Below are 13,697 nucleotides of genomic sequence, written 5' to 3'. Positions count from 1 at the left end.
AAGATATGAGTTAAAAGAATATATATTCAAAGATCTGCGCCACATTTTCTTGACTTTTCAAAAATAGCAGATCTACAAGCTCAGACAATTATTTGACAACTTTAGCTCAACTTACTTTGTAGACTGTTTAGAAATATAAAATCAATCTAATCACAATGCTGGCACAAATATGTTGGTCTTTATATATGTATTTATACCTGCCAACCAGCGCTGCCTGTCTTTAAAGAAATGGTAATAAAGTGACGGTACACAAATTAAACAGTTTCTTCCATATTAATTTCCAAAAGATCAATTGCCTTCCGTCTGTCCTATTAATAAAATAGATCCATTAATTAATATTTTATTACATTATTTGTTCTGCCTGCTTTAAGAAAATAAACATATTGTCTAGTATTATTTATTGTATTAACTAGTTGTTCTATTAAGTTCAAACTAGTTCTATTCATTAATACATTTTAAATTATATTTATTTATTTAAGAAAATAAACACATTGTCTATTATTTATTGTATTATCTAATAACTAGTTTTTCCTAATAATAAATATATTAATTAGATTGTTAAATATTTTATATTTATTTTATTACATTATTTGTTCTGTCTGGTGAAACGCGTAAGGCTGTCATTACTCTGAGTAACCACTAGAGGGAAGTGTTGGCCTAAAAGTGACAGTCATTAACAGTTTGTAGAAAGCACAGTTCAACACACGCTCTGATAAAACCCAGAAAAGCATTATTAAAGACTTGTTTACATTGAGGTCCATTTGCATCAGAACATTTAATGACAATACAAATATAGAAACTGGATTTCTAAAGTTTTCAAAAGGAGTAGAGTCATTTCCTGGAAAAAAAGTACCACACTAACATTTAATACATTTTAAATTTGCATACAGTAATTTAATTACAATATTCAACATTCATGTTTGGTGGCATGGCTCTGTTCTGGGAGATTGTCAGCATAAATATTAATAAGCCAGGTCATTCTGTAGAGACCTTGGGGTGAAAACCTGATGTTTTAAGTACGGCTCGACTCCATTTCTACCTGCTCAGGGATATCCTGACACGGACCCTCCTCTCGGAGCTAAAGCATTAACTCGCCTATTAGTTTGTATTGTTGCTCATTTCAGAACGCGCCCAATATTACTGACATACATACAGTAGAAAAGTGTAAATTGATAAAACATGTATAATGCGCAGCTGAACGGTCCAATATTAGACTGACCAAACACACACATGTGTAAATAGAAAACATGTAGAAGCTGAACTCGTCCCTCAAAGTAAACACAACACAGAGAACTCTAAAATAAAATACCTCGTTACATTGACCGCTATTGTTATTATTATTATTATTATTATTACCTGTCTGGCCTCTCGTTGTGGAAAATACGTTCTTTACATTTACTTCTTGTTCTGAGCGTGTCCTTCCATCATGGCTCCACACGTCTTTAGCAGTTATCACCGCGATATATAATAACTATTATTATTATTATAAATAACAACTAAACACTAACAATATAAGCTGCAAGTGTAGAGTTATAGTATAGTACAGTAACTATGTAGGCTATGTAGTAATATATTATAGTAGTGTACAGACTCCTGAGTGAGACGAATTGTTTGCACCAGCTGTGTTCAATCAATCAATCAATGGTCGAGTGTAGTCAGAGATGAGTCGGTCATGAACGAACGAATCAAAAGAACTAGTTCTTTTTGGTGAACGAAACCAATCCGGTCACTTCCATGAACGATCCGTTCTGCGTCCGTTCTTAATGACGGGGATTCGCCCGGCGGCTCTTCTCATTCAGAGCCTGCTCTGTTACTTTATTATGAATCATGGAATCACTATGCATTGTTTTATGAGCTTATGACCATGAATGTTAGTATTTTAGCTGTTTTAGTATTTTTTTTATAGTAAGCATTTTAATGACAGCATTTACAAACTTTAAATTAATGTTTGTGAATTAAACTAGTATAATATTAAATTATATATAACTACAACTATTATTATTATTATTACTTTATATTACAATGTAGGCATTTATCAGGCATTAATCCATTTATCAGGCTTTATCCAGTGATCATATTCATAAGCATTAAAAATATATGAATATTCATAAATGTTTAATTTAAATGAATGAATTAATGATAGGTGGACAGACAATGTTGGAACTATGCACAAAAACAAACTTCACCCATTTACTTGTAAAACTGTGATGCATTTCACTCCTATGCCATATAAAGTTAGGTGAATCCCTAGACTCCTTCAAACCCGCTCTCAAAAAGAGCACCTACGGACAGCTGCAATGGACCCTGATGTTAACCAGTATTGTTTTTGGCAGCAAATTTAGATTTTAGTTTTAGTCAAAGTCTCTTACTCTCTCAATAGTTTAATTTAGTTTCAGGCACATTTTAGTCACCTGGAATGTTTTAGTGTTAGTCTAGTTTTAGTTGACTAAATATCATAAGATTTTAGTCGACTAAATCCACAGTTGATTTAGTAGACTAAAATGTACTTTGGTGAGCCGTGATGCCGTCGTAATGACTGATTTTACACTTGCTGAAAATAGCTGATCTACAAGCTCACGTGTTGCGCTGCGACACACGAGTTTGTAGATCTCAGCTATTTTCAGCATGCAATCAAGTGTAAAATGACTTATACTGGATCTCTTCCTATAGCATTTAAAAGTTTTTATCTGTTGACAAAATTGTTAGTATATATAGTCATCAGTTTTAGTAATCATAGCTTAGTTTTCATTTAGTTTCCATCAGTGAAAAAAGGTAGTCGACGAACATTTTTCGTCTTAGTTTTAGTCAACGAAATCAACACTAATGTAAACAAGTGTTTTTTCTGGTTTTATCGTCGTAGCAGTAGATTTTGTATTGACCTGTATACTTTTGTTTGAAATGTACCTACATACTGTGAAATAAACATTTCAATCAATCAATCATAAATGCTGTACCTGTTGATCACAGACGAGGCCTTCTTCTCTGGCTGGCTGAAGTGTGTAGAACATCTCCTCAGTGTGAACATTCTGCCAAAATAACCGAGCTACAAGCTCTGATAAACATTCAGCCAAAACAACAGATCTACAAGCTCACAGTGCAATGCATTGTTTGGTACGTGGTCTGCTCTTTCTTCCCTCTATGCTGAAAATAGACGATACACACTTAGGGATGTCAATGGCTAACCGGATAGCAGTTAAAACAAATCTGAATATAATGATGGGCTTCACGGTTAACTTTAAAAATAATAAATGTATGTTACTGATGGTGTTATTTAGTTATGGAGAGATGTCATCATTCTAAACACTCAGGGAGGTGCAAGAGAACACTAGATAAGATTACATACATTTTGGGTTAAAAGAAAATAAATAAAATCGTTAATTAGCTATGGGGTAACCGAATGGAAAATTATCCGTTAGAGACATCCCTAATCACAACATAGAGCATTAGAACAACGGTCAGGATATTTAAGCGCCTTGGATAAAGGCACTATATAAATGCACCATTTACCATTTATTTAACACCACAGAAGAAGACAGCAGGAAGTGAAGTTGGGGTTTCAATAAAGCATAACTAAATCTAAAGATGTAATGATGTTTTAGGCCGACCAGCTGAAGAGATCACAGATTTGAGGCATTAAGGTTGCTTTTATTACATTTAACTGAGATTCTATTGCTAGTATTCTATTGCTAGTTTGATCACATCACTCAGGTGACCCAGCCGGGGTGATCAAGTCCCGACTTACGTCCCAGTAGCTACCCTCGATCAGTCCCATTAGGGTTAGCTGGGGACCATCACTGCCTTACAATATTAAATATGAAGCAAATATAGATTGAAGTGCTTCGACAAAAGACTGAATGGAAAGCAAAATAGAATAACAAAGTGCTTGTCACTGAACGGTACTGTAGCCCAATTTATCTTATGCTTAGAAATGCTCATTATTTATTTAAATAATGTTATATTCTTTAATTCAACAATAAAATATTTATTTAATTTAAATAAATAAAACATTTATTATTTAAAATAACAAATGTTCATAGCTGAAATAGAAGTGTCTATTTGTACGTCTCTAAATGTTTTGATGAATTGAACATGGTGGACCCCTTTGTAAACAAGCGTAATGCTTAATTGGGTCATCCACTCACAGTTAACAGTCTTTGTCTTGAGTTTGTGCTTGAAATGTACTGTAATTCTGCAAACTGTTAATAAATATTTCAATCAATCAATTCTGGGGAGGTCTCTGGAACAACATATTTTCAGATGGGGGTCGGCGGCCAAATACTCATAATTCTGGGGGTCCTTGACATGAAATATTGAGCACTGAGAGAATTAAAAAATAAATCTACAGAGCAACTATATTTGGAGGTATGAATCTCATCAACACTTGGAGTTAACATCATGAGGTTGTTAACACAAGCCAAACCTCTAACAAAGAGGCGCTTCAAATTGCGCTTCAAACGTTTTTGAGAAGAAACAAATCTGAATCAGATCTGTGAAACATCCAGACTGGAATCCGATTAGATTACATTAAGTCTAAACACAATTTTTTACAAATGCGACTTGAGCCACATTCAGAGGTGGTCTGATTCAAATCTCATTCAGGAGATCAGTCTCAGTCTGAACGCAAAATAAATCTGATTCCATGTGACTTGTTTGTGTTTAGAGTCACTTATTTAAACAGATCGCATTCCAATCTGAATCTGGCACAGATCTGATTCAGACTGGATTCAGCTGCCAATCTGAACACAGATCTGTGACAGATCCCATCTGGTCACTTGCAGATGCAGTGTGAACGGTCGATCAGATTTGAATCAGATTTGACTGGATGTGACTGCAGTCTAAATGGGGCATTACTACATCTGTAGTCTTGTTTCTCTTGTTGTCTCCTTGATTTGATAAGCGAGAAACACCAACACACACTCACAAAGTCACCCAAGTGTAAAACCAATAAATATACTCATATAGTGAACAAAGTGTTCTTGTGCCTCATCGTCAGAAATGTGAGTTCACCGGAGGTGGGAGGAGCATTAAATGCCAACCTGGCTGAAAACACAATCTCCTCCCCTCAGTGGTGTTGGTGATGGCTCACAGACGCAGACGGCGGCTGCAGGTCTTTGCTCTCTGTGTCCGAAGCAGAGTCGATGTCCTGCGTCTGCCGTTTCATCCACATGGCAGCTCCTCGTGTCTGAGATATAGAAACAGAAAGTTAGCTCCACCTCTCCCCCTCTCAAACTGTCTGCTAAAGCAGCTAACTCCACCTCTCCCCCTCTCAAACTGTCTGCTAAAGCAGCTAACTCCACCTCTCCCCCTCTCAAACTGTCTGCTAAAGCAGCTAACTCCACCTCTCCCCCTCTCAAACTGTCTGCTAAAGCAGCTAACTCCACCTCTCCCCCTCTCAAACTGTCTGCTAAAGCAGCTAACTCCACCTCTCCCCCTCTAATGCAAGTAACTGACAATATATAAAGTCACAACACCAACTCTGATAAGGCAGCATCGCAATGTTTATCATAACATAAAATGTATATGCCGATTTGCTCAGTGACAGACAAAACAGACACTGTTCATTGTTAAGTTAAACGCCCGGGGGTATTTATTCCATTAACCCATTCAGGACGGAAACCCCTTTTGGGATTATGTTATACTTTAGCTATTGAAAAATAGCAGATCTACAAGCTCATAGTGCGGCAAGTGCCGCGCTACAAGCTTGTAGAAAAATCGTGAAAATGTGGTGTGAATCTTTGAATATATATTCTTTCCCAGTGGACGTTTTTAACTTCAATCTTTGCTTCTGGGGGGTCTCTGGAACAGATAGGGGTCCCGCGGCCAAATACAGATAATTCTGGAGGTCCTTGACATGAAAAAAGTTGAGCACCTTTGCTCAATTGACATACTGTAGATCGACAACAACGGGAGGTATGATTAATTCTAACGCGACTAGCGGTGGGACGTCTAACACATAATCTTTGCTTAGAATTGGACGGAATTATTTAGATTTAGATTCACGCCAGCCTGTGGAGCGATGCGATCGGTTTTGATATCAATACATCACCGTCCTTTTATTAATCTCAGTCCTGGGCGACGAGTGTTACTAATTGATAGGACGGAGAACTCTTGCCGCTCGGGTGTTAATGGTATTTAATGTTTGTGTTAGTGACAAAACAAACATTAAACTCTGTCCATTGTCAATGGACAAGACAAACATTAAACTCTGTCCATTGTCAATGGCGTTTTGAATGTTTGTCTAGACAAGACAAACTTAATTAAATTAAACATAGGAGGGGCCAGCGCCCCTCAAAAATAGAATCTTTTGTATTAGCTTTAATATGTAATGGGATCTGAGATGATGATCATTACTGTGTCTACAGTACCTACCCCTGAGATGTCCATCAGTGAAAGATTCAATAAAAAGAGGTTAGGGTTAGGTTTAGGGGTTAGTGTTTAGGGTAATAGTTACCTTCCTCGCTCAGCTATCTGATCCTCGCAGGGATCTGGTCCGTTCCCATGATGGACAACCTAGAAATCACATTATGCATTATGTTGATGGCAGCGACCGGGAGCCAATGGAGGGAGAGGAGAAGGGGGAGGGGCAGCGACCGGGAGCCAATGGAGGGAGCGGAGAAGGGGGAGGGGCAGCGACCGGGAGCCAATGGAGGGAGCGGAGAAAGGGAGTGACATGTGAGAATTCTGGCTCGTTGAAGACCAAGCGTGTTGTGGCATTCTGGATCAATTGGAGAGGCTTAAGTGTGCATGCCGGTAGGCCAGTAAGGAGGGCGTTACAATAGTCAGGTTTTGACCTGACTGATGTCTGGATGAGGAGCTGGGCTGACTCCTGGGTGAGGAAGGGTCTAATCCTTCCAATGTTATGGAGTTGGCTTCCCTTGGCGTCCCCATTTCCCTGCAGCTGTGCACCTGAGACAGAGTGGTATCCCCAAATAGGCTGTGCCCCGATTCCCTGCCTATGCCCAGGTGAAACAACAGGCTGTGCCCTACAACACCTTCCCATGCACAACATTAACATTGAATCGACTACAACAGGCTTTATGTCACATACTGATAAAATAACCATAATAAAACTTTCAGTTTGTCTTGTCTAGTTTCCTCACAAAACAGAGTATGAGAAAAATGTTTTAATGACCAAAGCTTGCAGTGGGAGTGTCCAAAGTCTCTTTCCCATTTCGATGTACAGATTTAACTTTGATCCGACTCACCTCAGCGGTGGACTGCAGGCTGTGTGTACGTCCACACTACTACTGTACACTATCCCAGGTTAGGGTCAGACTCACCTCAGCGGTGGACTGCAGGCTGTGTGTACGTCCACACTACTACTGTACACTATCCCAGGTTAGGGTCAGACTCACCTCAGCGGTGGACTGCAGGCTGCAGGGCGAACTTGATCTGGTTGACTCTGTGGTGAACGGGCTTGCCGTAGGTGGCTCCCTTCGGTACGGGGCGTTCACGACCATCACGGCACACACGGATACGATAGATGACGTAGCCTGTTGAAACAAAAAAATATATGCTAATGATGTAAACATACGCTAATGAGGTAGCCTGTTGGAATAGAACACAGTGCTGCTGTTTTTGCTTGTAAAATGTGTTATTGATTTCGGCACCACAAAATATTTCTCAATGTCATAAATACATATACCTAACATCTAAAACAAGTACTGGTGCCTTAGTTTACTCATACGTTAATCTATTCTAGATCATGAAATGTAGCACATTTGTAAAAAAGAAAACGCTTCAACTAACGTAAATGGCACCCAGCACACTGAAACATAAACACAGTGCTGTGCCCTGAGATGGAGGGATGCAGCTGACCACTGCATGTCTTGTAGTTGAAGTGGATGTCAGATGTCTATAGGGTGAGCAGGAAAGGTGACAGCACTGAGCCCTGGGGAGTGCCTGTGATGTACACGTCCAGCACCTCCGAACAGACAACCCTGCAGTCTCACATACTGCAGTCTGCCCCAGAGATTCTTAGATCCATGCCACCAAACCATGCCCCCCCCCTTCAACACAAGCTTCTGCAAGCAGTTGTGACCGGATAGTTTTGAAGACACTGGAGAAGTTTAAAAAAAGCATGATTCTAACTGTATTGCCCTGGGTGTCAAAGTGTGTGAATGCATTGTTTAGCATGTAGAATAGATGACATCATCAAACCCAATGTCCACCTGGTATGCAGACTGAAGGGGGCCAATGTACTGATTGCACGGAGATGATCACAGTTCCTCCCCGTCTTTAGGGAGAGGATATCGTTTGGATCAGCCCCTCATCACACGTAGAAAATGCATGTTTTGGCCAGAAAGGAATCTTTTTCCTACCGGAAAAAGATTAAAAATACTTTGTTACTCCATTGCGCCCCTGCAGATATAAAAAAGAATCCCTTTCTGGCCAAAAAGAATGCATTTTATACAGCTCAGAGTGGAAAGTAGGCTTTCTAGTAATAACACAAGCCGCCTTTGTATTGGTAAGTATAGGTACGTATTTATATTTCCGCAACAGAGGAGAGGCTGGTCTGCATTTCATGCGAGCGCAGGAAGACCCACCCATAGCTCTAATGAAGGCATTAGAGCTGAGCTATACTATATTATACTATACTATACTATACTATACTATACTATACTATACTATACTATCAGTGTTTACTGCAGGAAAAAGCTTTGGCATGGAGCTGGGCACACCCTCTATTAGAGTGTTCTAGATAGATGTAATCATTGATACGTCACATACTGATAAAATAACTATAATAAAACCTTCAGTTTGTCTTGTCTAGTTTCCTCACAAAACCAGAGTATGAGAAAAATGTTTTAATGGCCAAAGCTTGCAGTGGGAGTGTCCAAAGTCTCTTTCCCATTTCAATGTACAGATTTAACTTTGATCCGACTCACCTCAGCGGTGGACTGCAGGCTGTGTGTACGTCCACACTACTACTGTACACTATCCCAGGTTAGGGTCAGACTCACCTCAGCGGTGAGTCTTTCAGACCCCTATCTGAAAATATGTCGCTCCAGGAACCCCAACCTCATAGCGCGGTGTCGCACTATGAGCTTGTAGATCTGCTATTTTTCAATAGCTAAATTATAATATAATCCTTAAAACACCAAAAGAGGTTCCCGTCATGAATGGGTTAAAAGGAGCTGTAATTGTCCAGCCTACAGTCCTTAAGTACCCAGTAAACACTCACCCTGCTAGGCCTTGTATCCCAGCCTACAGACCCAGTAAACACTCACCCTGCTAGGCCTTGTATCCCAGCCTACAGACCCAGTAAACACTCACCCTGCTAGGCCTTGTATCCCAGCCTACAGACCCAGTAAACACTCACCCTGCTAGGCCTTGTATGCCAGCCTGCGGTCCTTGTCGGGCCTGGTGGGTCGGGGAGCTCTGTAGAGGTTGGACAGCTGGCGGTACTGCAGCAGGAAACGCATCACGTCCGACTGCTTCTTGCGCCACAACTCCTGCATGTATTTGTACGCTGACTACGCTCGCATCTTGGTTTATCTGCAGGAGGAGAGACAGCAGGACAGTAAGACAGTGTACTTGTACAATAATACTCAAGAAATTCTGTGCAGGAGTTTGGAAGCGCACGTCAAAGTCACCCTGCGTACCACCTGTTTCGAATTTGCACATAATGCAGGAGGCAGCAGTGCGACCCGTTAATAAAAACGAGTGCTTCCAAACTGCAACACTTGGAAAAAGAATCACCTGCACAGAATGTCTCATAACAACATGTCTATGGTGGATTTTTATGACACACAAGCTCGGCAGATTGATAATTCAAGCTTGGCCTAGAGCTGCAATGTTGGTGAGTTTAATGTCGTTTAATACAAGCAGATCGCAAACGCAAATTGGATAAATGGGGAGTCAATGGAGGGTATTGCAACTCTAGATTCATCCCATTATAAAAAAATCTAGAGTTGCAAATTGCTGCTAGTCTAGTATCAACTAGGCTTGATAGATAGCCTGATATAATCTGGGCTTTAAATGAGCTGTACTGTACTTTGAATGTTTGAACGTGTATGAAAGGTGGTATATAAATAAAATTGCCTTGCCTACTTGCTCAGACTGAGGTAACCATAGACTGTAAAAGGGTAACACACACACACAGTCACACACACACACACACACACACACACACACACACACACACACACACACACACACACACACACACACACACAATTTACAATTTACAATTTACAATTTAGGCATTTAGCAGACGCTCTTAATCCAGAGCGATTTACATTTAAGCAAGAACAAAAGCATGGGAATACATCACATAAAAGCATTTATCATGAAACATGCGTAAGCTAAGAAGGTAACAGTGGAATATCTATATGATGAAACTATACATACACTATACATAATAAACTATACATATTCACTACTATGCTATACATATGTACTATGGCGTGCTATGACTATATACAATACAATTATAGTGCTGTCTACATAACATGCTATAAGTCTGTGTCAAATGCTATCTAAGCCAACAGAAATGCTATCTAAGGGGTTAGGGTAAGTGCTATGGGCCATGATGGAGTCTGAAAAGGTGGGTTTTCAGGCTACGGCGGAAGATTGGGAGTGACACACACACACACACACACACACACACACACACACACACACAGTCTGTATAATCATTCATAGGCTACTACTCATTGTTGACAGAACATACTGTATTCATTTCACACTCAGAAATGATAGATAATTAATTCACTGTTCATTCAGTCACTGACTGAACATGTGACTCATTCAGAGATAAAGTGGAGTATTTTGAGGTAAACCCACCTTTTCAGACTCCATCATGGCCCATAGCACTTACCCCACCCCCTTAGATAGCATTTCTGTAGACTTGGGTAGCATTTGATACAGACTTATAGCATGTTTTGAAGACAGCACTATAATTGCATTGTATGTAGTCATAGCACGTCATAGTACATATGTATAGCATAGCATAGTATAGTATATATGTATAGTTTATATGTATAGTTTCATTATATAGATATTCCACTATTACTTTTTAGCTTACGCATGTTTCATGATAAATGCTTTTTATGTGATGTATTCCCATGCTTTTTTGTTCTTGCTTAATGTAAGTCGCTCTGGATTAAGAGCGTCTGCTAAATGCCTAAATTGTAAATTGTAAACTGACCTGAATGGAATGGTCTCTCTCTCTCTCTCTGTGAATATCTCTCTCTCTCTCTCTGTGAATATCTCTCTCTATCTCTCTCTCTCTGTGTGTGTGAATGAGGTGTAAACTGACCTTAATGGAACGGTCTCTCTCTGTGTGTGTGTGTGTGTGTGTGTGTGTGTGTGTGTGTGTGTGTGTGTGTGTGTGTGTGTGTGTGTGTGTGTGTGTGTGTGTGTGTGAGTGTGAGCTACATAGAAGTGTCTATTTGTATGTATGTTTTGATGAATTGAACAATGTGGACCCAAGCGTAATGCTTAATTGGGTCGTCCACTCACAGTTAACAGTCTTTGTATTGAGTTTGTGCTTGAAATGTACTGTAATTCTGCAAACTGTTAATAAATATTTCAATCAATCAATCAGTGTGAGTGTGTGTGTGTGTGTGTGTGTGTGTGTGTGTGTTTTGATTGATTGATTGAAATCTTTATTAACAGTTTGTAGAATTTACAGTACATTTTAAGCACAAACTCAATACAAAGACTGTCAACTGTGAGTGGACGACCCAATTAAGCATTACACTTGTTTACAACAGGGTCCACATTGTTCAATTCATCAAAACATTTAAGGACATACAAACATTTAGAGACATACAAATAGACATTTCTCTGTAGGTAAAGAACAGAACAGGAATTCATCATATGGGAAGCAAAAAAGGGAAAAGATACAATATACAGTGAGGGAAAATGGGGTGGGGTGGGGGGGATTCAGATTTTACAGAGGCCAGTTTCGAATTGCAGCCGTCCGTAGGTGCCCTTTGAGAGCGGTTTTGAAGGAGTCAAGGGATTCACATGTCTTAATGACTGTTGGTAGGGCGTTCCACATTTTGGTGGCATAGGAGCGAAAAGAATTTAGTCCCTTGTTTGTGCCGAATCTGGGTTGTACATGGTTTGTTGTGTGTGTGTGTGTGTGTGTGTGTGTGTGTGTGTGTGTGTGTGTGTGTGTGTGTGTGTGTGTGTGTGTGAATGACGTTTTTTTTTTTTTTATTGATTCAGCAATAGTATTTATTAACAGTTTGCAGAATTACAGTACATTCCAATCACAACTCAATACAGAAACTGTTAACTGTGAGTGGACGACACCATAAAGCCCCCCCCCCCCCCCGGGTCAGCTCATTCTATCTGCCGACCCAAAGTCTTAAACATGTCAGAAACTTTACTACCATTGGGTTCTGACTCGCGTATGTATAGCCGCTATACACTTGTTTACAAGAGGGTCCACCATGTTCAATTCATCAAAAAGGTGTAAACTGACCTTAAGACTGTTCCAGTCTCAGAACAGGTTGGTTTGTCGGTTGGTAAAAATAAAATAAAAAGTCCCTTTAGTTTCGCTGCTTTAATGGCTCTTATGGCTGTAGAGACACGTGACGTATTTTAACTTTGGCAATGGAACCAAATCAACCCGCTCGTTCAGACAAGACGGCTCGGTTCAATATATGTAACATAATTACTGCTACTGTATCATTTATTATGAGCAGCAAAATCACTGTCTTTGCTAAAGTTTTTTCCACAACAACATCAGCATCAGCATCCGGGTGTGCAACGTTTAAAAGAGGACCAGACGGAAACACTTTAAACAGATCAGTTCCTACTCCAATGTCTGCTTCATAGACTGTAGAAGCAGACCAGGGGGGCAGTCAGCCAGATATTTCGTGAAGCCTCATTTGAAATCGGTAGTTCATATAATGGCCTGTTGTGGCGCTGGACTGGACCCAAAAAGCCCCATAGCTCCATAGAGGCCCATGTATTTTGGCCCAACTTCACCTAGACTGTATTACCTTAATAAACATGGTCATGAATACTTTCTTCTTCCAGTCACTAGTTTAAAGTCTCATTTCTAATGTCATAATATTCTTTTTGGAAAATTATGGTCCCATTAATTAAAAAAATGACCATAAAGTCGCGTATGTTCTGAGGGGCGTGGCTACCGTTACAGTCTATGATCGGGATTCCCCTCCCACTCAAGAGTCTTCTCCTCCCACTCGAGTCAAAATAAAAACCAACGGAGAAGAAGGGGGGAAGTCCCGCCTCGTTGTCTGGGCAGCCAATGACCAGCTGGTACAAAACGGAGCCAGCCAATGGCCAGCTGGTACCAAACGGATCTAGAAAGATGGCGACTTACATCAGGAATTAGCATATTATTACAGGCTTCATTTTACGTTCATGTTAGACCCGGGGAACGCTTTGTCCATATTTTTTACAGTCTATGGTCCAGTCCAGCGCCACAACAGGCCATTATATGAACTACCGATTTCAAATGAGGCTTCACGAAATATCTGGCTGACTGCCCCCCTGGTCTGCTTCTGTCTGTCTGAGGAGGTTTACGGTACAACAGCGACGCCTTGTGGGTGCATGTGCTCATTACACCACCATGCAAGGGCCGGGACTTTAACGCGTTAATCGAGACTAATTAACTACAGAAAAAATAATCGCGATTAACTACAGATAAATTAATCGCACCTTTTTGTTTTCCCCATAATAAAGTTGTTTGTATTTGTTTTCTCATGCCCAGC

General features: G+C 40.1%; 1 pseudogene across 1 annotated transcript; it reads right to left on the bottom strand.

Moving 5' to 3' along the window:
* Window positions 1–5,062: 5,062 nt before the first annotated feature.
* Window positions 5,063–10,803, bottom strand: LOC310867711 (large ribosomal subunit protein eL15-like; annotated as a pseudogene). The gene is made up of 4 exons: window positions 10,789–10,803; window positions 9,323–9,476; window positions 7,356–7,493; window positions 5,063–5,182 (listed from the first exon to the last, which is right to left on the bottom strand). The product of its transcript is annotated as a large ribosomal subunit protein eL15-like (transcript).
* Between the last annotated feature and the right edge of the window lie 2,894 nt (window positions 10,804–13,697).

This window comes from Protomyctophum parallelum, assembly GCF_964188405.1.
Source record: "Protomyctophum parallelum genome assembly, chromosome: 12".
NCBI classification, from domain to species: Eukaryota; Metazoa; Chordata; class Actinopteri; order Myctophiformes; family Myctophidae; genus Protomyctophum; species Protomyctophum parallelum.
The sequence above is the reverse complement of the archived record's forward strand: the minus strand, read 5'-3'. Positions and strand labels throughout refer to the sequence as shown.